Source organism: Mustela lutreola, chromosome 12 (genome assembly GCF_030435805.1).
Source record: "Mustela lutreola isolate mMusLut2 chromosome 12, mMusLut2.pri, whole genome shotgun sequence".
NCBI lineage: Eukaryota > Metazoa > Chordata > Mammalia > Carnivora > Mustelidae > Mustela > Mustela lutreola.
In genome coordinates this window covers 50266573-50294516 of record NC_081301.1, presented here as the reverse complement: position 1 = coordinate 50294516, position 27944 = coordinate 50266573, and the positions used below count along the sequence as shown (strand labels likewise).

General features: G+C 41.8%; 1 protein-coding gene across 2 annotated transcripts in view; it reads left to right on the top strand.

Annotated features, from left to right (window-relative positions):
* The window catches only part of ADAMTSL1 (ADAMTS like 1), a 908570-nt gene that overhangs the window by 527708 nt on the left and 352918 nt on the right, over window positions 1–27944 (top strand). The gene's annotated exons all lie outside the window — the stretch shown is intronic.

Below are 27944 nucleotides of genomic sequence, written 5' to 3'. Positions count from 1 at the left end.
GTCTGGACCTTTGGTTCTCCCTTTTATTACAGATTAATCAAAATATAATTTTAGATTCTTTTGGGGAAAATATTGTGTCCTCTGAATGTCTGCATTTCGTGCAGCACCTAATAGAAGGGCTTTTACACACATGTGTCAGAGCTGTTTGTGAACTCATTTGGGGGAGGAAAGGACTCACAGAGGCGACTACCTGGCTCGCTAATTCTCCACACACGTGGTGTTCCCTTCACGTATACAGTCCAGTTTCTCTGGTCAAGTGGCAGCTCTGCTTTAATATTATCTAGTTCGGGTTCCAGGTCTAAGTGTTTAAGCTTCTCATATCTCATTGTTTCATTCTACCCTTCCCTCATTCTGCATATTCTCCCGTTTCTTGTGGTCTCATGAGTAGAGTGGCCGAGAAGTGACCTCGCCTGGCATGAGGGCCCTTGCCTTTTCTTGAGAGAGCGCATTCCTTGAATCATCATGAATAACCTACCAGTTAAGTGCATTGAGATAATCAGAGGAAAATGTGTCTAAATCAAGTTTTACAGGCTTGCTGTTTTTACTAATTTTCTTCTTCTGGAGAGCTGGCTTCCAATTTTGTGTTTTCACCAGAATGAGACAAGTTCATGTCGTTTTCTGTCTCCATCATAAAAACCATACCGTGTGGTTGAATTTTGGCTTGATCGGCAGTGCTGGCTCATGAACGGCTTAGGACTGGCATACCAGAGGTGATGTCAGTCCTAAAAGATCCTAATTGAAATAGGCCAGCACAGCTGTGTGGGGAGCCTGCCTGTTAACCGGGGTAAGCTGTTGCTATCAACCCCTTCTTTCCATGAGCTCAAAAATAAATGACTAAATCTCCCCAATTCCCGAACTTCAAGATTAAAACCTACATTGAATAAAGCTTAACTGTTCTGGTTTCCCCTCCCTGGAGATTTTGTTAACTGGAGCACCCAGCATGTGGAAGGCAGTTAGGAATTTTCTGGTTATGTCAGTCAAGAAGCTATCCCGATGGTAGTGGTCTGTAGCCGCCAGCGACCTTTGGCTTGCTATTTGTTGGATTTCCAGAGGCTCAGTGTTTATAAATCAGTGTGGATATTTTCCTACATTCATTCATGATCTCTATTTCAGTCATGGACATATTAGCTTATCTTATGAACTACTACAACCTTCTCTAGGAGAAATACCGTAACGTCTATTTGACTACCCTACCCCAAATCCTCCCGATGTTTGGGGAGCATTTAGCAATTGTTTGTCAGAAACACAAAAAATTGTAATCTACAATGTTTCAAGATGTCATTTCTTCTAGTTCTAGGGCTCCCTCACATTTATTTCTGTCACTGTATTTCTCCTACTGTGTTTCCATTCCTGTCCAGTCCACAAAACCGTGGGTGGTAGCAGGAGTGACTTGTCCCTCCCAACTCTGTCAGGATGCCTGGTAATTAGACCTCAGTGAATGTTGTTGAATGGATGAATAAAAGGATGGATAAGAGAGACTTGGCAAGAAGAGTTGAGAAGAGGATGCCTGGCTGGATCTGATGGTTAAGCCTCTGCCTTTGGCTCAAGTCATGATCCTGGGGTCCTGGGATCGAGTCCCTCCTGGGGCTCCCTGCTCATTGGGGAGCCTGCTTCTCCTTCTGCCTCTCTCTCTCTCTTTTGAATAAATAAATAAAATTTTTTAAAAAAAGGTTTAGAAGATGGTAAAGTACAAATAGGTGAACATCCATTTTACCTGTGAGACATTTCAGTAATTCTGGCTTGGGTAAGACCAAGTCAACAACCTAATAAATTCTAAAGAGAGGACAAATATTTTGTTTCTCTCTCTTTTTTCTTTCTTAAACATGTACATCCATACAATGGACAAAAAGTGAATAACAATCCCTTTTGCTCCTGATAAATAGAATGAATGTTGCATGTTTCATGTCTTTTATAATCCGTTTGGTTATCAAATATTTCTCCTTTTATGAAATATTTCTCCTTTTATGAAATTTGCCCTCAGGAAGAAAATCCTATTTGGCACACTCTTATAAAACTGGAAGGTAGCCATAAAGTCTCAGTTTAGCAGAGATAATGCTATGGATTCACCAAGTCATTTGTTTTTATGACCGGACACAAAAATAAACTGCATTTTTCATCCTTTTCCATGATTGGATGGTGCGATGTGATTGAGTTTTAGTCAGTGGAATGGAGTTAGATGTGACAGGTAGCAGTTCTAGAACGTACGTCTGCCATGTCATCCACCCAGCACTCCGCATTCTGTCTCTCTTTACCTGCCTGCTGGATGCAGAAACGCCAACAGAAAACTTCAAGGCCTTAGCGAATGACAGAGCCACCAAGTAGAAGGTCTGGGTCCCTGAATGACTTCCTGGAGCAGAGCCCCAGACCTGAACATTCGATTACCCACTACCAAGAAATAAACCTTTGTAAACCTTTGTTTACCTTTGAGGAAAGGTGTTGCTTGTTATACTGGAAATCTCAAAATTAAAAATTAAAATTAAAATGTGCTGGAAATTTAGATGTCATGCATACTAATACTCACTTATAAGTCAGGCTTAATTCCACTTTCCATTTATTATATGGAAAAATTGAAATGAGAAGATGCCATGTCATCTTCATGATGGTTTAATCTTTGTGGTGCGTAACTCACTACATACCCCCTGAGTCCAGAGCATGCTCTAAGTATACAATAAGTTGCACACCACAAAGACTACAGGACAAACAGGGAAATGGGGCCATGCTCCTTTTTCAAAGAGAATCAAGGAATTAGTGGCACAGTAAGAAATGGGGAAAAGAACGAGGAGTGGCAGGGCTGTGGTAAATGGTCAGAATCTCTGGAGCAGAACAAGACCAACCACCCCAGCCAAGGACATAGAACCCTCCAGACCAAAGGGAAGGCCAACAAAACAGAAAGAGATATGGAGAAGCAGAAACCGAGGCATCCACCAAGTTGCTCTCCAGACAGAATGTCAGTAGATGAAGGAGTGAACAAGTGACAGGAAGGGGAACAGACACATAAACGTGAAACTCCCAGATATTTCACACAGCAACATCCAAAGGGAAATGTCTATCTTGAGTAAACCTAGTCACAGCTATCTCTAATACATTTTTTTGCAGCGGTCTCAGGTGTCGTGAAAAAGCACTGGTTTTAGAGTGTAACTATCCGGGTTGTAACATGGGTAGATCACCTCTGTGATCTTGCTCTAGTCACAGAACTCACTCCCCCTCTGCTCCTCATCTGGGTCTTATGATTGCCCATCCCACCTAACTCTCCCGGATGTCGGGAGAGAGAAAGGTGGCATTAAATGTTGAGGTGTTTTGTAAACTCTATAGAGTACTCTAAAATTTCAAGTGATTACATTCATTCGTGGCATTTATCTGTCACCAACTGTATACTCAACACAGAGCCAGGGTCTATGGAAGATAAAGACAGTTCTTGCAATGAGGAAGGAGCTTGGTAGTTCAATGGACATTTTGTTGTAGTTATTTTTAAAAATTTTCACAAGCACTCTTCTGTAGGGAATGGTTCTCTGATGGGCATGACTATTTTCAGTTGCCCAACAAACTGGCTTGTCTTATAAGGAACTCTTCTGTACCTGTGTAGACCCTATCTGTTTAATCCTACCCATGTATCAATGTAAACTACAGTTTCCCACAGATTATTAATGTGTATTATCTTTATGGATATTATCAGACAGTACTTGGCTTCAGACATTAAAATTTGTTTCCAATTTCCACAGTTCAGAATATCAGTTTGTGTCGCAGAACACACTAGAACACTTTTTAGTTAAGACAAATTCCTCAGGGAAAAACTTTCCTCGAAACAAATTCTTATCATTGTGAGAATTACCATTAATTAGGGGTGGCCAGCAGCGAGAGCGTTTTCATCTGCCCCAATATGACTGGGGATCACTTTGGCAGACTTTGATCTGATGCAGGTTCTGCTACATTGTGCTTATTTTATAACAGCCAAAAGATCCATGTAAAAAACAAGCATATTCCATTTGGGATCTTATCTCTGTCAGTCCTATTGCTTTAGTAGTTATATCTACCTGCGTCCCGAGATTTTTCTCTACAATTCTTATTGAAATAAATTAATTATAATAAAACCAGAAAGGCCTGGTGCATGCAAAGGGGGACAGTTGAAATAAAGGGAATAGCAGAAAAATCACATGTGGGAGCATAGACCATTTATAATATAGGAGATTTATTCCACTTCTGAGGCAAGAAATTGCAAGACTCTAATAGTTTCACCACCTGTGAATTATTTGGGTGCACTTCATAAGCGGGTTCTTTCTTCTATTTGTTTAAAGAAATAAGTGGTATGTTCGCCAATTCTACACTACATTAATTTTCACAGAGTTTCCATTTTCATCTTCATTGCTTTTTCAGATTTTTTTCCAAAGCTTCTGCCATTCTCCAACTAAAGCTTTGGGTATTTTCCCCTTCAATTTTTGTCCAGGGACTTTCTCTAAGTCAATTCAGTCTGTTGGCATAAATGTTGGGACAGAAGAGGGAAAGAGTATGATAACCTAAGACATCCTGACATCAATTCCAAGAGCACTAAAGAATTGAGACAGGAAATTATGAGCAACCTATAATAAATTCAAACTGTCCAATAAAATAAATAGACCTCACTTGGTTCCCATCTTAAGGTATGGGAGGATGTCTAGTTTCTGAGCCTGCTCAGCCGCCTCGTCTCAGTCCCCATATGAAGTGTGTGGGGGTATTGTGCAAATGTTGTACTTGATCCGCAGACCCAGAAATGAAAAAGTAAATGGAAACAATAAGAACCCTTACTGTTCAGGTGCCAGAATGAGATTTCGGGGAAAGGGTTTTTTTTTTAGTTTGTTTTTTTGTTTTGTTTTTTCTTGTTTTTAATAGTTTGTATTTTCATTCTAGTTGTTACAACCATTTGTCATTGAAACCAAATATAATTTCTCTGATGGGCCACGTGCTTTTATTCTGACGTTGTTGCTTGTAGCCAGTCCGAAGTAACAAACATGCTTTGATATTACTATTACAAAGAGAGTTTCACTGATACTTGGATCCCCAGGGCATAAATTCACAGCATTTTAGAACGGAAAGAAATCTCTGAGATGGCATACAATGTGACCTTAACTAACTGGGATCTGTTTGAAGGCAGGCATTTGGTTTTATTTTGTATTGGATATAATTATATCCCCCACACCAGACAAAGAGTTTGATTTATACAAAGTGTTCATGAATAAATGAATTAATCATCTAACCCAGTGCTTTCAGTTTGCCACTAATCAGATGTAAAATATAAATGTTTACAAAGAGATTTGAGACATATTTGCCAGGAAAACCTAGTAGTTAGGATCCAGATCCCGGAATCTGGATCTCTTTCCTTTGAGTCTGTACTCCCTCGTTTTTGTTTTGCGTTTATAGAGAGAGCTTAAGGTGCGGGGGAGGGAGAGGAGGGCAGAGAAAGGAAGAGAGGGAATCTGAGCACAGCTCCAAGCCCAGTGCAGGGCTCCTGGCAGGGCTCCATCTCATGACCCTAAAATCATGACCTGAGCCTAAATCAAGAGTCAGATGCTTAACCAACTGAGCCAGTCAGAGGCCCCGAGTCTGTACTACTTTGAAAAAACAGTTCGTTCTCTTTCTGTTATGTCTTCTGGGACCTTTAAATAAGAGCCAGCCAAGCTGGCCTTGGTAGAGAGGGGTTGAAATGTTGAAATGTCATATGCAGAAGAAACCAGGGAATCCATGAAGCTGCCGAAAAATCATCCTGAGTAAAAACTCAAGGATCATCGTTGGTTTATAAACATGAAGATAACCTATCAAGAAAGTGGGGGGTGGGGGGGATTAGGGTCTATAAAACTTGTCGCTGGCCCTAAACCTGTGTCGTATCAATAGAGCTTGTTTATCTTGCTTTCCATATCAACGAAAAATGTGAAAAACATGGTGAAGTCTATGGGGAAATAATTTCACGTGGGACCTCGCTCGTAGTAAGTAACCAAGAAATGTTAGTCCCCTCCCTTCCCTCGGTGCAAATTAGCATATTCAATGAGAGCCTGGGTACACTGTGTGGAACAAAATAGACATGGTTCTAAAGACAGGTCTTTCCACATAAAATGTCAGAAAGGATTGAGAAGGGGAGCAGGGAGACAGGAATTAATTGGCCATTGGTTTTATGTTGCTGTCATGGTATTATTTTCTTTAAACTGTGTATTTAACTATCGCTGATGTAAGGGGATCTCTGCCTAAAGAAATAGACACATTAATTCATTATTTATTGTGATTCAAGAAAGAATGTGTAGGAAAAATTCTAAAACTCTCAAGATTTATATTTAAGCTCGCTTCTTCGAGTTCTGCTTTCTTTTATTTTCTGGAATCCTCTTTTTTAGTCATACTGACATAAGCTTAATGCAGCTATTACTTTGTCTCTGTGTTTATTGATACGTTAAACACCTGTCTTCTCCACATTAGAAGTACGCTTAAAGCAGGCTCTCGTTCAAGGGAGTAAAAAGCCAATCAGTGGCACACAGAACACTAATGATAGTAGATTTTTTTCCTCAAGAGGTTTAGCATCCTCTGCGGAAACCATTTGTATGCAGGAACTTTATGAATCTTCAGGTATCACGCTGGTAACCAGCCGGCAAGGAGGGGTTCTGATTTCCTGTTACTTCTGTTGTGTCCCCGTTTCCAGCCCCAATGTGTCTGAATCCAACAGCCCTTCTGATCCCAGATGGTTCCCCCTTGGCTAAGTTCAATTTGGTGGAGGTGGGACTCACATCAGTGGGACTTTTTTGCCTCCGATTCCAGGATCTCGATTTTAAGGAACCCCATCCAGTGCTCTGTGTCCATTTTTAAGTTCTAGATCACTGAAAACAATGGTACCCAGACTTTGGGATTTCATAGACAATTAAAATTTCAAAAGTAAATGAAGATGTGTTTGCAGGAAGGTAGGCAGTATAGGAAACAAATGCAACATTTCTATTTCTTTTTTATTTTGTTAAGGACATCAATAAAATAAAGCGTGATCACACTTACTTTCGTAAATGAAGAGTGCTTGCTTCAGGGTGAGAAACACTTGACACATATCTAACACTCATAATAATCTTGGACTGCTTACACTTATTTCCCCCCATGTTCCAGGTAAGGCAACGGGGCACAGAGAGTTCATTCTTGTTAGTAGCAGCAAAGTGCCAATTCGAACTCAGGCAGAGTTCATTCCTGTACTAACTCCTCCAGGCTGTCTCAGTGGTGCAAGAAATGGAAAGGTACTTGGAATAAGCCAGAAGTTCCAAGTACAGAGTTTCAGAAGAAAATCTAACTAAACCCGTTTAGCTTCACGGAAATCGAACCAGTGTCCTGCTGTATCTTTTCTAACTCTTCACACCAGTGAAAGCTTTCTAATGGCCTGGCCTGCTGTGTGCCACACACTTTCCTTGGGACATGAAGATAAAAAAGACCCAGTCATACCACCAGCACCCCTCTCCCCAGAAAACTCACAGCTTCTAGACAAAGTTTTAAAATGATAAAACGGAGGCTGAGCGGAGGATAGAAGTCCTGCAGTGGCACAAAGAAGGAAACTGGAAGGAAGCAAGAAGCAGACATGCATCGCCTGTCCTTCCCTAGGCTCCGTGCGAGGCAGACAGGAACTCAGCTCTGAAGGTCAATGAGAGGACATGAAAGAAGGACTTCAAGGGATGCCTGAGTGTTTCACTCAGTTAAGCATCCGACTCTTGATTTGGACTCAGAACATGGTCTCTGGGACTGAGCCCCGTGTTGGATCCAGGCTCAGTGAAGAGTCCGCTTGGGATTCTCTCTCTCCCTTTGCCCCTCACGCCACTCCTGCTCTCTAGATCAATAGATCGATAGATAGATAAATAAATAAAATCTTAAAAAGAAAGGGGGGATATCTAAAGTGAGTATTAAGGGATCGGGGAAGTTCACCAGGCAGACACAAGAAGGAAAGGGAGCCATTTCAGGCAGAGGGACCTGCCTGGGCAGAGGCCCAAGGGAAGGAAGAGGGAGTAAATTCACATGGCTCCCATCACCAGCTCCTGCGGGTGATGCTCCCTAGAGGCCAGGGCCGGGAGCAGTGACCCAAGTTTGTGCTTTAGGAAGACAGTAGTGGCGGCCACATGGAGGAGACAGGCCTGGCCCAAAGGACTGCAGAAGACTGATGCTTCTCTCCTGGAGAGAGGCCCATGAAGGCAGCAGCAATGGTAGAAAAGGAGAGAATGAAACTGTGACCTCCCCTTGCCTTACATCTTGAGGCCTCAGAGGCTCTTAAGGCCCCAGCTATGTTCCAAGTCTCTTTGGGTCCCCCCACTGAGCACACAGCCCATAGCCTCACACTGAGTAAGTGCTTAAAAGCATGCTGAATGAATGTGGGAAAGAGTGAACTGTTTTATTCAAGACCTCCCTGCTTTCAGAACTCTGGCCTGGTTCGTCAGAGATTTTTTTCCCTCCCAGATTGTGGAAGTCCTTCCAAAGCAGCAAATGGTATCCTATCCTGAAACCTTAAGAATGTTCCATCACTCTTTCAGGAAGAATTGAAATGTAGGCCCAGCCTCTCTGCAGAAATGGCTCCCAACCCTTGAGCTCTCAGTGTACCTTTGCCAATAAGTAGAGCCCATTTCAAAAGGGGCACTCATGGCTTTTGGAAAGCACTGTGGCCTCACGTAGCACAGAGTTCATAGGGCATCACTTGTGTACCTTGGGTGATTACTGTAGTTAGAGATGGCAGTATTTCCCTGGGCCTTGGTACTTACCTGTTTTCTCACAAAATAGTGCCCCATTCCCCTCTTCAGATTCACGTCACAATGATGAGCCCCCATGGGAAGCCAGCAACTGCCTTTGCCCTAATTCTTGGAGCTCCCCGCTTTATCAAATATGGGCCTCACACATGGAGCTCTCTTTGGAAGCAGGTGAAACTCCAAGAATAGGGACAGCATTAAGGATGAACATTTAAGTTACCTGCCCTGATTAAATACGGATTGTGGTCTTCAGAAAATGAGCCATATCTGAAATTCATAAACTCCTCTTTTCCTACCAAAAACACAATGTGACTGAAGAAAAATAACCCACAAATTTTATTTTAAAAAGTATGAGTTCCATGTCACATAAATTCTTGATATTTTTTTATGTGAATCCAATTGCTACAGTGTCGGATTTTTAATCAGGCACTGGAATCCTGTGGGACGGTGATTTCTTCTGGTTATGAGGAGTCTCCTGTGTGCACACAGCTCTTTTCTCAGTATTAGTACAAAACTGATTATAGCTTGCCCTCACCTCATAAAGTAGATTTGCTTTGGAAGAGCATCAAACAGGTATTTGTTTTAAATCAAATGCCCCTCTGACTTTCTATTTTGTTCATCTACTTTGATGAACAAAGCTTTTGCTTTGTCCTCCTTTCAAAACTGACTGCAAACAACATAAAAATCTCTTCAGATTTAGCAAAGGGAAAAAGAGGGACTTTCAGTCTCCTCCGAGGTGCCAATACTGTGCTGTTTGTTGACATATCTTACCTCAAAGAAGCCTCACCACTACCCATTTCACAGATAAGAAATCCGAGGGCAAAACGCTAAAGAGTGGTTTGAATTCCGCAGCTTTTGGTGTATGTGTATTCAATTCTTATAGCAAACAAATCTTATTAAAATCTGCAGTTCAGACTATTTTCCATGTTGTTGGAACTCTGTTTTTTGGACTCTGTCAGCAGAAGCCTCCCCAACGTGCCGAGTGATTTCCAATTCCAGAACCAAGTTCATTAGAGTTCATTGCCTGTACCGTATTTCATCGATCCTAAGATACACAATTCTTTTCTGATTTTAGAAACTAAGTTGCGTCTCATAATTGCTAGCAGTGAATAGTTTCACAAGTGGCTTCTTTATTCTAAATGGGACATAAAATAATCACGTGACTTCAAGTGATATCATGTCGGATGCGATGGACTATTCTGTCAGGGTCTTTCCAATAGTTAACTGATGGGAGCCAACCTAGGCTGGAGATTCAGACGCAGAAATAGGATTATGGACCCCTCCCTCCCCTCCTTCCTCTGTTCACCACCTATTCACCAAAGACAGAGAATTCCTGTCTTAGTTGCCGGGCTAAGGGCTAAGGACGGGAGAGTTTGTGTATTGAGCGAGCTCATTTCGATTCTATTCCATACCCAAGACAGCCGCCTCCTGGCTAGGTCCTCCTTCTTAATGGATATCAGCCTCCGCATTCTTCTCTGGAAGCGATCTGCTGCAAGGCAATAGTATTTCCCAATGTTTGGTCCCTATCAGAAGCAGCTGAGTGCTTGTTAAAGTTATGAAGGTCCAGACTCCTTCTCCTTCCGTGAGCCTGGGCTCCCGTGTACTTTATTGACTCTCCAGGTGATTCTGAAATACACCAGTTTGAGACAACTGGTGTCTTTGTGAACAGCAGGAACTCTTGGGCCAGATGGCTTGGTTTCAAATCCTGGTTCCACCAGCATGACCTTTCTGGGTTTTTTTTTCCCCCGGTGTCTCAATTTCCTTGTCCACGAAACAGCCACCAGCAGTAGCATCTACTCCAGAGGATCATCGTGATGTTTAAGAAAACAGTTCATGCACCACATTTAGCACAATACCTCAAACGTATAGCAAATACCCAGGAAACATCGGCAGTGAGGACTGCTTTCTTCCCACAGGCTGAACTTCCTCTATCTCACTCCCAGAAACTATTCTCATCTTTTCCTGCATTCAAGGCAACCGACAGCTTTGTGTCTCCCGTGTGAGCGCAAAGAAAGAGGCTGAGAAAAAAACTGGGATTCCTCTTAGTTGGGGGGTGGGAGTGAGGAAGCCCCCAGAAGCCAGGAAATCTAACACAGAAAAGAGATTAAGGTGGATTCCAGAAAGTCATCCTGCAAATTCACTCATATTTGCTTGTCTAATTCAGGATCCTAACCCTTCTCTACCTCAAAGTCACCATAGGAACTTGGAACTAAAAACGGCTGGGCAGGGACGCCTGGGTGGCTCAGTTGATTAAGCGGCTGCCTTCGGCTCAGGTCGTGATCCCGGGGTCCTGGGGTCGAGTCCCGCATCGCACTCCTTGCTCGGCGGGGAGCCTGCTTCCCCCTCTGCCTCTGCCTGCCTCTCTGTCTACCTGTGCTCGCTCACTCTCTCTCCCTTTGACTCTGACAAATAAATAAATTAAAAAAAAAAATTAAAATCAGGAAACCTGTTCACTCCCACAGCATGAAGTTTCTCTTAAAAAAGAAAAAAAAAAAAAACGGCTGGGCAGCCTGCTGCCTCCTCCCCTAAGAGTTTGGATTTCACTGGTCTGGAGAGGCACTGAGACACTGGCAATTTTTTCTCGAGTTCCCAGATCATTTAAATATGTAGCCAGAGTTGATAACCTCTGACCAATTGAATATTTTAAAGGTTCTCAACACCTCGCACCTGTTAGGGGATTTGTCTGGGATCTTTGAAGATGCTTTGGGGCTCCTGAGTGGCTCAGTCAGTTCAGTGTCTGCCTTCAGCCCAGGTCATGATCATGGAGTCCTGCGATTAAGCCTCACATTAGGGAGGTGATTATGATGCATAATGTGCAAACGGGTATCCTGTTATGTTACACAGATTGCATGGAGGGACCCGGAACTCTCCTGGGTGAAAGGACGTAGTGTAATCTGAAGGGTCATCTACCAGCCATTTGGATGCATAAACTATTCAAAAATAGGAACCATAAATATTTTATACAAGATAGAAATTAGAACCTTTCTGAGTCCAATTTAAAGAAAACAAATAAGGCAGATACTCTGAGGATAGCTCATATTTTGCATATACTAGTCACCTCATTTTTAATTTTCTTTATTTTCCTTTTTCTGGAGATCCACTATGTTAGATTAAGCATTTGGTCTTATTTCCATTGCTCTCTTGACAGCCAAGTTTAACTCTCGTCTGGACGACTTACCCATCCTTTTCTGACTTAATTAGACATGAAGATTCGAAATTCCTCTTAAGTGTTGGGGAAGTGGGTGTATGGTGGATTTCTTCCTAGTCGTTTAGACAGCTACTCTTTATCCACCAACTCTCATCATTCCCTTTTTCCTAAGATGCCCACAAACCTTCTGAGCCTCATTGAAGTATTGTGGGGATCAAATGAATTGTGTATGGACTTTGAGACTATAAAACTCCAATCACAGCATGCCGTGATTGAGAGCCTTCCCTGGCTTAGCTGTCAGCCTCCTCAAGGACCAATCCCTCACCTAGAACTCAAGGCCCCATCCCAGACCACCAGTCCAGCCTTACCAACAGCTGCTTTGACTCACTGAAAGCCATGCTACAGAGGATCTGAACTGGAAGCTGGCTGACACATGGGTTATGTGTCATGTAGATGATGGTAAGACAGGTCTGATTCAGGCTACGAGTCAATGGAATGGGAAAGAGGGAACAGAAAGGAGATACACCGCCAAAGTAAAACATGTAGTACAAGCAATTGTGTGTGTGTGTGTGTGTGTGTGTGTGTGTGTGTGTGTGTACATGGGTAGGGTCAGATAAAGTGGAGCATGGAGAGGTTGGAGGGAGGGGAAATGTTATTTAGAAATGTTGTTAGGGATGCCTGGGTGGCTCATTCAGTTAAGCGTCTGCCTTGGGCTCAGGTCACGATCCCAGGGTCCTGAGATCAAGTCCCATATTGGGCTTCTTGCTCAGCAGGGAGCCTGCTTCTCTCTCTCTCTGACCCTCCCTCTGCTCATGCTCTCTCTCTCTGATAAATAAATAAAATTTTTAAACATAATAAAAAAATAAATGGTAATTAATTTTTAAAAAAGAAATCATCCTAAATAATAAAAACAGAAATAATTGGTACTAGATGTCCCCCCAAAATGAAACGCTTATATAGTTAAGTGTATTAAAAGAAAGGAATGGAGGACTGAGATACTGAGTTTGATTTTGGACGTGTTGACAAGGCATCCAGGCTAAGTGGAAATAGAGTCCTGGAGATTAAGGTAAAGGGGTTTTTGTGTAGCATCTACAAAGAGAAGACAGTTCAAGGGAGGGAAAGTGGGTGAGATCAACTGCAGAGGAGACAGGAAAGAACCTTGAGGATTCCAGCATTTACTAGTGAGGATGAGTAAGAAAAGACAGGGGAGGAACAGGCCAGTAGTCGCTGCCAGAGAAGCCAGGGGAGCATATCCCCCAGCAAGGTCTGAGAGAAGGCCAGGGGATGTGGTGAATTACGGGATCCTGATGAATTTCAGAGGAGCCCATGTCACTCAAGCTGTGGGGCAGAAGCCCAATCACACAGCGTTAAGGAATTTGGGGGTATTGAGGAAGTGGGTGCAGTGGACATGGATTAGCCTTTCAAGAAGTTTAGAAGTGAAAGGGAAGGAGGCAGGAGACAGTTGAACTCTCACCACGGACACAGTGGAAAGGAAAGGCAGAAAACAAAAAGCGGGAGCTGTGAGATAAAAGTGAGCTTGGTTTTAATAAAAAGGAGAGAAAGCGCTTTAGTCTTATGGCTCAAAGAATGCTGATAGCAGCCGTGTGTGAAATTGATTTCTGAGGCCCGGCAGCAGAGACAGGGAGGCTGTGAGGCAAATAGGGTAGTAAACCATGATTTAGCACCTTCACTTTCTGTGCTTATTACAAAACAGGCTTTAAAAAAGATGCCTGTGGTGCGTCTCAACAATCTTGATATTGTCTGTGGCCAAGATCCATTTTAATATATTCCTGAGGCATTTTAGCCATTAGAACATTACTTTAGACAGTCATCTATTAACTTTTCACATTGCTAAACATGGTTAATGCCATACATAGACATAGTATTTCTACTGGTAAGTAATATGGAATGGTGTTGAAGGAGAAAGAATTATTCTTGCTGTAAACCAAAAGATGACAGGCTCAAAATGCTTGTGCATTGAGAGAGAAAAAAAAAAAAAAGTTTAACAGACTGTCGGAGAAACAGTGTTTGCTCTTGCTTTATTAAGCCTTGCGGGTCAGAGAGGGGCTCACCAAAATCACAAAATAAAGTATTGTGTCCCATATGCAAATAAACCTTTCATAAGTGGATTTGCTAAGGGCTTCTTGACACTCTCATTTAATTTACAATTGAATGGAAGAGTGTATCATTTCCCATATGTGTAATACTGAATGACAGTCTTCAATTATGATTTTAAAATGCTAACAGGACAGGGAATTTAGCCAACTGAAAACAATAAATACCTTTCAGGAACTTGACCTGGAGATAGGAAGAGACAACTGGCATTCATGTCTCTGATTCAATATTATTTTCAATCTCAATGCAAGTAGGTCTGTACCATTTACAGATAATAAGGACAAATTAAAATGGATGAAGACAAATCCTTTTAGAAAACAAAGTCTTTCTTACAGTGACTTAAAATAAGGAACTTCTGCAATCCATTTACTATGCACAATATGAAAGAAATATCACAGGTTATTATGCTTATAAAATAAATGATTGCTTAACTAGAGAATGCTCATCCTGAGTCCCAAATAGAGAGTCTCTGTTTCAAGAATTAGTTACTTTGTTATAAAACAATTCTTATAGCTGAACTAGTAGGATCATCTCCACTTGAATTTCCTTTAGCAGTTGTACTGGTCAACACTTTGATACTTAAGCCCTTTTGTTTTAAAAATAATTTTGACAACAACTCTATGCATTAAATCGAGCAAATGTTCATGTCTCATTTTACAGGTTGGAAAATTGATTCGGATATCTGCTTTAATGAGATAGTCTAATTTCGAATCACAGAAGTTCTTCAGGTTAGACATGCCTTAGAAAGTGGTCAAAATTTCTTCTCAAGTAATCGGCTTCAACTGTGGTACAGAGAGCTAAGTTGCCTAAAATACTACAATGGTAAAGTCAAAGCATGTCCAAAGTAGCACAATGGCCAAGTCCTGAATCCCAGCCTGTGGTTCTCTTTAGATTTGCCATCAGTATTCTTCACATCCGTCCTCTGAACTATTTTGAAATTCAAAGGACTCACCAAAAAAATCAGTTAAACACTGAACACCCAGTGAACATCATCATCTTCATCAAGCCCTGTGTTAGACATTGGCCGGTGGGGCGGGGGTAGGGGCAGGGGTGGGGTGGTGAGGCTCAATATCACACACCCCCTACCTTCAAGAGTTCATTTCCGTATTTCATCTCTATTAATTTCCTTTAAACATAAGAGCTCTATGATTTCAATGTTTAGATTGATTTTGACATGGAATCTAATGGAAATAGATTCTCCCCAGTCCAGAACCCTTACTTTAAAAACTTGTATCAAAACCTGCTTCTGTCAAATCATGTTTCCTGATTAATTCTGGTCAACAATACATTTTTCTGGGATCTATGGTTATCTGTAGTGTGCTAAGGTTTGCCTTTATGAAAATCTGATTTAATAAATAGACTTTACTTTATTCTATAGTTAAAAGCCTAGGCCTTTAATTCAGGACCTCCTCACCCACTCTTCCGCACTCCCTCCTCCTCCTAGCAGGCTCCTGTCCACAGCACACTGCTTCCCCAGGTCCAGCAGGAGGGCCCCAAAATATGTGTACTCAGGGATGAGGGTTTTTGGGACTTGGGTGAGGCCAGATGAAGGCAAGATTTGACAGGTTAATCATCTTTCAGCTTTACACATTCTGGATAAATTTAAAGTTGGCTTCAAGAGACATATGAGTCAGCAGAAATGTGATTGTCTTTTTTTTTTTCTATGAGTCACATTCATTTTTTTTCTCTTCCATTTCTTTGCCTATCTGTAGCTTTTGTACGTGTGTGTGTACATATATATATATATATATATATATATATATACATATATATGTATGTATATATACATATATATGTATGTATTTCCTCCTCTGTCTTTAAAGTATCTGAATGCATATGAATGAGAGCAAAAGCTGACAGCCGTTATGAATTAGATGCTCAACTACAACTTGTCCCAGCCTGTCTTGTGTTAATTATTCATTCAACGAATATGCACTGAGACCGATTACATATCCGGTGTGCTGGGAACACAAAGGCATATTCATCTTTGTCAGAGCCCTTAAGAAACACACAATCCCTTCCTGGGGATGGATGTGTAAACAAGTCACTACAGCACAGTGGCTGATGAATGCTAAAACAGCCACGTGTATAAAGTCCTAGCAACATGCTCCAATGAACACAGCGAAGGCTGTGATTGATCCTACTGGAGACCAGAGAACGTTTCACTGGAAGATGGCACCGGAGCTGCATCTCCAAGCGGGATCAGGCATGCACATGCTGGAGAAAGTAAAAAGATGTGAGGAAGATGGACAGGAGGGAGGTCAAGGCCATAGCAGGACCACGAATAGAATATCAGAGATCCCAAGCAGCTCGTCTGATAGAGCAACAATGCCCATCCCTGGAGTGCAGAGGACACAGGTGATCAGGGACAGCATCCCTGAGTCCAGCATGTTGATTTAGGGTCAGGTTAGGAAGGGTGTTGTCTGTCGCACTAATAATTTGTCCCTTTTCTTATACCCAGTGGTCCTTAACCCTATCTGGAGAATCCAGTGAAAGCTATGAATCCTCTTTCTGGAAGTATAATAATAACACACATATGCCCAAAATACAGTTTCTGAGTCCTCATAGCACATCTGGAATCCATTACTGGATGCCACCAGCTATAGACATGGAACTCTAGAAAGTCTGTTAGCAGGGAGTAAACAGTGTAGCTCTGTCTCCTAGAAAGATAACTGGCAGCTATGCGGAGGACAGACTGGAGGGAGGGTGATCAAAAACTCAGTTGAGAAGCCTATTGCAACATGCCAACCATGAGGCCCTAGAACCAGAATGAAGACAGTGCAAGGGAGGATAGGGAGAGTAGGAATGGAGGGAAAGGCATTTCAGGATTGGAATTGATAAGGCCTGGTGTCTGATTCAAGGTAAGAAAGAGCATGTTGAGCATCAAATATTTTGTTATTGTTTGTGTTTCTCTTCTCCCACTAAATCATAAATTTTCTGAAAGGTGTTGCTGCACCAGACTGGACCTGGGAGTGAGGGGAAGCAGAGACATGAGCATTTAGGATGAAGACTTAATATTCATGGAAAAAACAAGTCGCTCCACCAACCAAAAGGGAAAGGGTCAATGGGACAGTATACTCTGGGCCGATGGACAGTTGCTAGTAGGTACTGAGAATCAGCTGAAATCATTGAAATTATAATCTGGATGGCAGACAATCATATCAGAGCAACAAGTCAACTTGCCAGTTGTCATCTGTAGGCCTTACTTACAGGAGTTCCTGGCCTCAGAGCATCTAGGGGGTTATAGATGCAGAAGAAATCTGTTGACTATCAACATGGGACTATATCAAGCAATGACAATGCTTCTGGTATCCTGGCACACTTGGTTGGTTTGCTTTACATTGGCTATGGAAAACTATTGTCGGGACCTTAAATAGCCCCTCAATTTGATTAACTTTCAAACAGCAAAACTTGTGAAACTATTGCAGTTATTCAAGCTGCTATCTCTAGGTATAGGTTAAAACCAGAGGGGAATGTTATCTATTGAAGATGCAGAGAGGTGGTAGCTGAGAAAATTGTTGCTTTTTAAAACATGTGTCTGCGTTACAGATGTAGCGCTTTTGACAAAATTCATTTCCTGTGTGAAGGGTGGGGGTGGCACATACGTGAACTGGAGAAAAGAAGTCTTAGAATTTGATACCACTTGGCAATTTTAAGTAACTGGAGCTTTCTCTGCCCCCATCTCTGTTCACCTTCTCTTATCCCCCCAACCCCACCCCATGCTTATGCCATGCCCGATGTATGTTGTTGAGAAACAAATGACAAGTAAACAAGTAATCTAGGACTTGAAACAGAACATACTTCCAAAGCCTTCACTGTCTGTTAGATATTTGTCCAAATGTCTTACACTTTCTTCTAAATGATGTGTATAATAATTTCACTGACCACTGAGATAGCTCAAAAAAGCAAACACAATCTCTACCCTCAAAGAATTGAATCTAATTGGGAAGATAACTGGGGCATCAAATGATAATCCTGAAGAGCTACAATGTCTTGTTTTAAATGTAGCTCATTCTATACTAGCTCTTGCAAATGGAATATCAACTAATTGTAGATGAAGCAGGATATTGAGGTAGTGCAGAGCTTATCATTGTCTTACCTTTTCTGGATACAGGGAATTGAATGCAAGCAAAAGCAGAAACAAGAATGTAGAAAAGAAGAAAATATAGAATAGTGGGTCAAGGAGAATGTTTTAGATTTCAATCCCAAACATTCATCCCACAACGTACAAATGCCACTTAAGAGAGAAATCACCTGACATAAGCACAGGAAGAGAACCTAAATTACACCCCAAGCCCTGTGAAGCTTCCTTCAGAAAATTGAGGTAGCACATTTTTTTTTCCCCCTTGGCCCAGATGACTCCATGGTCAGCGCCAGGAGAGTCAAGGAAGTTCTAAAATCAGAGCATTGATAGCGGCAGGAAGTTTACTGCTGATTTTTTTTTTTTTTTTTTTTTTTTTTAGCTTCTCTATTATCAGCTACAGTTTGAGTTTTTGTCCAGGAGGCTCCAAGTCATATTAACTTCTTAACTTTCCAGTTTTCTCAGCGAGTCACAAAGTGAGCCTTTTCTCTGTCAGGAATTCTTTCTCCATGATTCCAAACCCCAACATGTGCTTTCCAGAGCCTCAGATGTTTCGTTAGTTCTACAGATGTTTTGTAAATGCATTCCAGCAGAATTTGCCAGGGCTGCAGAGGGAATCTAAGGCTGATGGGAGTCACAGTTTGGACAGGGCTCGCGTTAGATGAGATGGAACCGGAAACCAAGACTTCTAACTGGCTCACCAGGAAGTCAGGAATTCACGAGAAGAGCAGAGAAGGAATTTCATTTCAGGGGGTGTTTCAGACATGCCCGTTTTAGGGAGTGGAGGGGTGCGGAAGCCCCTGGAGATGTTTCTTCACTGTTTTCCTTGGTGCTTGGCCTGCATATTATTTTCCACTGGGGATTTTTATTTTCTAAGTATAGAAAAAGGAGCAACCAAGATGAGCAGCTTCATTTTCAGAACTCCAGGTAAAGCGGCTTTTTCACACTTGTGACATACTATAAAGGCTCTGAAATATCCCTCCAAGAGAAAAGGGCCAAGAATGTGATGACCATTGACACAAATATGGAAATAAGTGGTTTTTTAAAAAAAAATACTTTACTTATTTTAGAGTGAGAGCTCAAGCTGGGGAGGAGCAGAGGAAGAGGGACAAGCAGATTCCACACTGAGTGTGAAGCCAGAGACGGGTCTCAATCTCACAACCCAGGGATCGTGACCTGAGCTGAAATCAAGAGTCAGACGCGTAACTGACAGAGCCACCCAGGCGCCCCAGAAATAAATGATTTTTTAAAACTGCTACAGTTTGTACAGAATACAATTCTCCTATTGTCCAGTTTTCCTTTGTGAAAAAAATGGAGTTACTCATCTCAGCCTTCTGCTCCTAATTGTGCAACCCCCAGCTTCAGGAGCAAACTATTAAATTAAAGCAAATTGCTACAGTGGAAAAAGAAAACCAGACTGACAGGGTCTTTCTAGTAGAAAATATTTTTATGCACATATATGATCTGGAAGATCATATTTTAGAAGACATATATATGTATGTGAATATACATACACGTGTATGTACATATACAGCATACATACCTGTTTATGTATACCCTACATATACACGTACATGGGTTGTCATCCGAACTTAGAGTTTGGAGTCTTCCATTGGAAAGAATGCGTAATAATATTTATATTAATATTCTATCAGCATTAAAACAAATTAGAGTATTTCTATTTGCTAAGTTTATGTTTTTAAAATACTAGAAACTGGGATGCCTGGGTGGCCCAGTGGGTTAAGTCTCTGTCTTCAGCTCAGGTCATGATCTCAGGGTCCTGAGATCGAGCCCTGCGTCAGGCTCTCTGCTTGGCTTCTCCCTCTGCCACTCTGCCTATTTGTAATCTCTGCCTATCAAATAAATAAAATCTTTAAAAACAAAATTTTTTTTAAAAGTTCACCATCTTAAAAAAAAATACTAGAAACTGACAGCAAGAGAATATTTTACTATGCTTTTCCTCGAGATAAGCTGACTCAAAATACTTAATGACCAGTTGCAAATTTCCTGAATACTGATCTTTGCTCACATCAGCAATTATTGATTTTAATTCAGCTGGCTGTGAAATTGTATTCTGGTGGACCGCTCCAAAATGCCCAGAGGTTTCTCAGCAGTTTTTTAGATGAGCTGTAATCCAGCCTTGTCCTTGGAAAGAATACAAAAAAAATCAAGTTACCATAGCTCTGAAATGAAAATCTTACTGAAGCATTTGACATCGAGCAGAGTCAGGTTTTTGTTTCCTAAAAAGTAAGGAAATTCTCTTAATTCCATCTTCAAGTTGTTATTCCCACTTTGAGAAAGAATTCTGAGTATGAAATGATTTTTTTTAAAGATTTATTTATTGGGGGGGGGTGACAGGGAGAGGGAAAGATTCTTTTTTTCTTTTAATTTTTTATTTATTTGAGAGAGAGAGACAGAGAGCACAAGCAGGGGGAGGGGCAAAGGAGAAGCCAGAACTCGGTCCCAGGACCCTGAGATAATGACCTGAGCTGAAGGCAGACACTTAATTGACTGAGCCACCCAGGCACCCTGAGACCCTGAGAGCGAGTCTTAAGCAGATTCTGTGCTGAGCTCAGAGCCCAATGTGGGGCTTGAACCCATGACCCAGAGATCACAATCTGAACCAAAACCTAGAGTCAGCCACTCAACCGACTGTGCCACCCAGGTGCCCCCAAATAATTTTTTTTAAAGAAAGCAGCATTAGTTTTTGTCATGCTATATAAAAAGAAAATATGTACTGAGAAATGCTGTTTAAAATGGAAAGAAAGGTCAATATTTGAAGCTAGGCAGAAGAAAATATTGTCAGATAACAGGTGTGTAAAACCTCACTCAACCAGGTGCTAACCCTGTAACTTGTCCGGGGAGGGATGTGTCTATTTGTGGCAGAAATTAAATAATTCACACCAGCATGTCAGAAAGGACATCCAGCACTCCACATATGTTCTCATGGTTAACCTTCACTATCACCCTAGTCAAGGAAGTATCAATGTCCCCCTTCTGCAGATGAAGAAAAGGCTCAAAGAGCTCTGACAATGTGCCCAAGGCAAGTTGACTAATCCGTGACCAGTAAAGTCAGTCTGCGACCCACAGCCAATCCCTTTCTCCTACATGACCATGTTAGGTTGTTCAACCTCTCTGAGCCTCTATTTTCTTGTTAGTAAAATAAAGTGGGGGGGGGGGGATCCAACCTGACTATGGCTCATTATAAGGGTTAAATACGATAATTTGGGGGAGATCCCAGCATACTGCCTAGCGCATGGGTACTTACAAAATCCTAGCATTTGGGCCTCACCAGCAACCCTCCAGGCTCAGGTGTGCTTAGGTGCCCTGACGGGAATGAGAAAGGGGTATGCTAGGGCGCATGCGTGAACAGGTGCTGCGGAAGAGAAAAGGTACCCCAAAGTCCTTCTGAGGTCTGCATAGCTTTGACGCCGTGTTACAGAACGGACTTTTCTCCTCGGTAGCAAGGGACAGGCTTCATGCGGTGGCCTCTGAAAGCCCATGCACTCTGTCACTGGCAGTTCATCATCTCCCCCAGCAGCGCAGCTGTGATAAGAACCAGATGACCCAAATTTCCTAAGCAAAGCCAGCAGCAGATATCTGGGAACGCGCATGCCTCAGTATCCACACGCTCTGCTCTCTACGAAAAGTACAGTGGAAAGCTAAGGGACTTTTACAAGAGCCCAGTTACAGCTTAACATCTGTAAGCTCCCAAATCAGGGAATCACAGCCCCTCCCACATGAAGTTGGTGGCAGAACCAGGATTCCAGATTGCTAAAGAAGCCAAAGATTAGGTAAGATTTATGGAGACCTGATAGATGGAGGAGTGTTACAAGTGGAACCTGCGGGTTCATTTTCAAAGCTTGGGACAGGGACAGGCGGTGTCTGCGTGTAGGTTTCTCCGCTTGGCATGAGCTCGCCACGGAAAAATGGTCCTCTCATTACCAGGGGGTTGGCCCTCTTTTTAATTTAGAGGGACGCCCACATCCGGTTCGTGCAGTCACATGCACGGCTCCAGATGGCGTAAGTGAGATGCCGTGTTGGAGGAGAGGAAAACCAGAGACTCAGGTGCCTTTGGGCTGATCTTGAAATAGTAAGAATGTCTCACTGTGTCCTCCCGGTAACCCATTTGGCTACATTTGAAGATCTGTTGGGGTTTGAAAAGCAGTTTGCTTAGGAATGTAACTTCATCCATTCTGTGACTTCCATTTTACAAAAACCTATCACCCGTTCCCTCAGCACCTTCTTCCATTTATGCTGATTTCCAGATAGCTCTACCTCTTGTTTCAGCATTTGGAAAAAATATTTTCCAAGGCCTCTGTATAGGTAATGAATAGAACTCCAGAGTCTTTCTGTTGTTAATTTGTGCTTCACCCTACAACATTTTTCACAAGTCCTGCATAACCAGGCTTCTGGATAAAGTGGTCCATAGGAGGTCATCCTAAGAGTCAGTGTCGAAGGTTCGGGGGCAGTGAGAGCGCAGGGAACTCTCACTTCACATGATTACTCCAAGTGCTTAACTCCTTGTAGCTGTCAGGCTTAATTAACATGGTTCACCTGACACTTGGTTACTGATTTCAGAGCAATTGACTCAAACCAACCACAAAACCATCAGGTGAAAACCACAGTTAGGTAAATCAGCAATAGCGGGGAAATGATGCCATCCCAAGATTGAGGGATTTAAGGAAGCTATTCAGATCTTCTAATATTTTGGGGTAAATCGGCTGGGGAAACAGTGGTCTTATGCACAGATAGTAATAGTTGCCATTTCATTCTTGGTTATTTTGTAGTAAACGCTCACCAACTCATCTGACACTGTTGCTGAGATGCCCTGCAGTGGGGTCAAGGGTGATCTCTTGGTCACTGTGCTTGAGAGCATCCATAACCTGGTTTCTGAGATGCTGAGATTGCAATGCTACATTTATGTGACAGAAATCAAATTGGAAAGCATTGACTTTGGTATATTTTAAAAGCTTAGACTTTTGTTTTCAGAAGCAATCATCATTGCTTCTAGGCAACTCATCATCTAGTCTTTATTTTTTTTGCCTCAATTTCTCTTGCTACATGCAATTCAATGTTAATACTTAAAAAAAAAAATGCTGTTGTGGAGAAAAGGAATGTATATCTCTGAACAAGAGAGAGTAAGCTCCAGTCCCATCTGGACCAGGCACAAAATTGTTTATACTGAAGACCCTCTTAAAAACTGAAATAAGCGGGCGCCTGGGTGGCTCAGTGGGTTAAGCCGCTGCCTTCAGCTCGGGTCATGATCTCAAGGTCCTGGGATCGAGTCCCACATCGGGCTCTCTGCTCAGCAGGGAGCCTGCTTCCTCCTCTCTCTCTCTGCTTTCCTCTCTGCCTACTTATGATCTCTCTCTGTCAAATAAATAAATAAATAAAATCTTTAAAAAAAAAAAAAAAAAAACTGAAATAAGCAAATGCTGGTAGGTCTTAAATGACCTGCAAGGCATTGCTGCATTGACGTTTCTGGTCATAAGTACTGCGCGCTAACCCATTGCGCCACTGGAGCTCCGACGTTTCTGGTCATAGATGTAAAAATCTAGCAGGTTAAGAGCAGGAAAATCACGTTACTTTCTAACATTAAACATGGATTCAGTTGACATGAATTACGTTTATTCCATTTGATAAAAGACAACTTGGAGATTGTTCTAGCTTGAGAAACAGGCCCATGGCTTACTTCTGGGTTCCTATGTGATGGCTCTCAGAGCAATGTGGGCACTTCGTGTGTCTAGTTGTGCCAAGACTTGCACCTGTAACGAGATAAGAAGATTTAGTCAACACAGCGTTACCTGAGAGCCATTTGGGTGCTGCTTTAGACAAGGAACATTAGAAACAAACAAACAAAAACAAAAAACAAGCAACTTCGGCACAAACATTGAAACAATTTGTTTCTCTAGAAAGGCAAAATCTCAACTATACATTTTTCCCAAAATATCTTACCCCAAGAGCAGCCAGAGGGAAACCTCCCAAGGATTTGGCATTCTAGTGTTCTTATCTCACATGGAAATGGGATTCACATGTGAATGCTGCATGGGGCTGGGGTTTTTTGTGGGTTTTTTTGGTTTTGTTTTGTTTTTGTTTTTGTTTTCAGTTGTAATGGTTGGATAGTATCGTAATTTGTGATCACTCATCTTACTTATTTTAATTGTTTCATGAATCCTAGCATTTGTGATGTTGGTTTTCCTCTCAGATTTATTTAATTTGAATAAAATGAGGGACATTGCATCGGACAAATGTATGTTTGTCACACGAGGAGTCACGGCATCCAGCAAATACCACAGCTCTCGACAGAACTCCTTCCAGTCCCACAGAGCAAACTAAAAGGGAGCCAGAGGATGTACAATAAACTCGCTAAAAATCTGAGGCATGAATTTAATGGGCATATGGACAATGTATAGTTCATTGCCAAAGAGTCTTTTCTCCCTCAGTATATAATTAGGCTCTGGAAACTGGGTGCCCCATATTGCCTTGATTAGAAATTTATTTTATTAATCCTAAAAACCAGGCTTTGGAGCTCAGTTAAATACTTCCTTTAGAAAAAACAAACTTTGGGGTAACCAGTGTGTTTCTGTTACTCATTCCATCCCACATTTTGTAGGGTCCTCAAACTACTGACAAATCATGCCATGAGGCAAATGCAATGTGGCAGGTGTCTGGGAGGTTCTGCTGTGGGAACATCTGGGTTTACAGAGAGATGATGACTTAGGAGTAGAATGTTGCAGGTAACCCTGCAGGAAAAAACACTAGTACCTTCCCCGAGCACCTCCTACAACCTTTCAGAGTGCATATGTGTTTATAAATGATGGTAGCAATAAATAATGGAAATAAAATTGACAAATGCTTATATCATGTTAATTTAAGCCCTATTAACTTCTAAAGAATATATGTATTTTTTTGTGATAAAATGTATAAAATTGACCATTTTAGTCATGTTTAGGTCTACTGTTCAGTGACATTAAGGATGTTCACATTTCTGTACAACCATCACCACCATCCATCTCCAGGCTTCTCTCCATTTTCCCAAACTATAACCATGGACACATTAAAAGAGAATTGCCCATTCTTCCCATGCCCCTCCCCTTGTCCCTTCCCATGCCCCTCCTACTCGCTGAGATTTTCTGTCTCTATGGATCTGACTACTCGGGATGCCTCACAGAGTTTTTATCCTTTTCGTCTTTTCATGTCTGGCTTATTTCTCTTATCATGATGTCTTCAAGGTTCACCCATGTTCCAAATGGATTTTAAGGTGGAGTATTATTCTGTTGTGTGTATCTGTCACCTCTGAGTTATCCCATCATCCACTGATGGGCACTTGGGTTGTTTTCAACCTTATGTGATTTTTTTTTTAAAGATTTTATTTATTTGACAGACGGAGATCACAAGCAGGCAGAGAGACAGGCAGAGAGAGAGGTGGGGAAGCAGGCTCTCCGGTGAGCAGAGAGCCCGATGCGGGGCTCGATCCCAGGGCCCTGGGATCATGACCTGAGCCGAAGGCAGAGGCTTTAACCCACTGAGACACTCAGGTGCCCCATTATGTGATTTTTTTTTTTTAATATGTTAACTTGTTTTAATTCTGACAATCTTAGTCTTTATGCTCCTTATTTTCTGATCAGAAACGGAAGCGTTAAGAGATCACAGCGGAGAAACTCTGGAGACAGGATTCTGCTCCAGGCTGAGTAGGTCCTTCAGTCCATGCTCCTAACCAATATGCTAGCCTAGGATGGCCCTTTACAAATGATTTATGAATCTAAATAAATAAATAAAGCTCGCATTAGTTAGGTAAGCCTTGATCCAACACTCTGAGGTGAGGTTTCTGACGTCACTCATCCAGGTTTTAAAAGCTCCAAGGAGTCATCAGTTTGACAACAGAACCCCACAGCTCTGATCTATAAAGAAGCCCATTATTGCAAAATAAACCATTTCCTGAGAGGCTAGAGAATGTTCTTTTCTTTTTCAGCAGTCCCTCCTTTTTGGATGATAATACCTTGACTAGACCTAGGTAGGCCATGAGAAGAAGATTAAAAAAGTAAAAATAACCATAACATCAATAACAAGAGGAGTTCCCACTTGCACACCTACTATGTGCCAGTCGCCTTAATTACATTATCTCAGGTTCCCCCAATGCTTCATAAGAGGTGAGCCTCCTGTTACCGCCATGTCCCATCCTTCCACAGTATTGCACGCCACCTGTGTGCTCTCTTCAAAGGGAAACCTGAAGATGAAATGGTCATTTTGCCTAACATGTTTATTTTCCTTACGGTTTGTTTTTTCCCAAATTTAAATAGTTTTGAAATTGTTCTGTTTTCTATAAATATGTTCTTGATTGATAGGAGAAGATACCATCTTTAATGTGTGGATATCATCTTCAGTTTACTCGGTGGAATAATTTGGCCCCGGTTTACATTAGCTATTTGTAGAACCATTGCTATGGATTCAGTCATGGCCCCCACCGTGATTCATATCTTGAAGTCCTAAGGCCCCATGGGGTGGTATATGGAGATGAGGCCTTCGGGAGGTAATGAGTTTAGAGGTAATGAGTTTAGACGAGGCCATGAAAGTGGGGCTGGGATTAGTGTCCTTAGAATAATGGACACCACAGAGCAAGCTCTTTCTCCTCTTTCTCTCTTTCTCTCTCTCATACAAAGCAGAGGCCATGTGAGTGCACAGTGAGAAGGTTGCCTTCTGCAACCCAAGGGGAAAGTTCTCACCAGGAGGCACCCATGCCATCACCCTGTTCTCTGACTTTCAGCTTCCAGAACTATGAGAAAATACGTTTTTATTGTTTAAGCCACCCAGTCTGGTATTCTGTGATGGCAGCTTAAGCTGACTTATACAACTATGTACGCAACTATATGACATTCTCAATTTATAATAATGGGCAATATTTATTAGTGTTTACTCTGAAACTAGTCTTAGGCTAGGTGCATTTAACTAATCTTCTTATATAATATGTCTGTGTGTATGTGCACATAGAGGTATGGTTATAATATTATGCCCATTTTATGGAAAGGGAAATTATAGCATAGGTAGGTGGCAGTTTAATTGTTCAAGGACACATAGTAAAAACAGAATCCATATCCAACCCAGGCAGTTTCTAACTCCAGAGCCTATTCTATTAACTATGACATAAATTTTATCTTTGACTCTTAGGAGAAAAGTAAAGCTCAACATGGAGACCAGTGCAGATTTCACAGAAGCCTGTCAGTATCAAGCAGATATGTCTGTCAAGAGGCCATCCTTCATTACTGAGGTTACTTCATGGAGTTATTCTAATTAACAAGTCTGAAATCTGGAAATGATGTTCCTTTAAACATTTTAAAGAAAAAAAAGTCAATTGTATGAAATGTTAAATTTTGGAAGGTCATACTGATAAGCACATTTCAAGTTTCTTAGAGCAGAAACATCTCTGACAACAGCTTCTCTGTTTTCAGAGAGAGGTAGTAGAGCAGAAGACTTCTGAGCCCAGGACAAAATTGTGACTCCTTTTTTTTTTTTTTTTTCTTTTTTCAAAGATTTGATTTATTTATTTTAGAGAGAGAGAGAGAGAGAGAGTACAAGCAGGGGGAGGGACAGAGTGAGAGGGAAAAGCAGACTCCCCACTGAGCAGGGAGCCCAATGTGGGCCTTGAGCCCAGGATCCTGGGATCAGGACCTGAGCCAAAGGCAGATGCTTAACCAACCGAGCCACCCAGGTGCCCCAAATTCATGATCAGTGCAAAATTTATTTTTGTGCAGTTTATCTTCCTCTCCCCCAGATTCCTATTTCTTGCCCCTTTTCTCTTTGCTCCATTGCCCAGTCTCTTGTCCCTTTCAGTCATGGCCCAGGGTCCCTAAACTCAAATATGCCCCTCCCCAAACATAAACACATT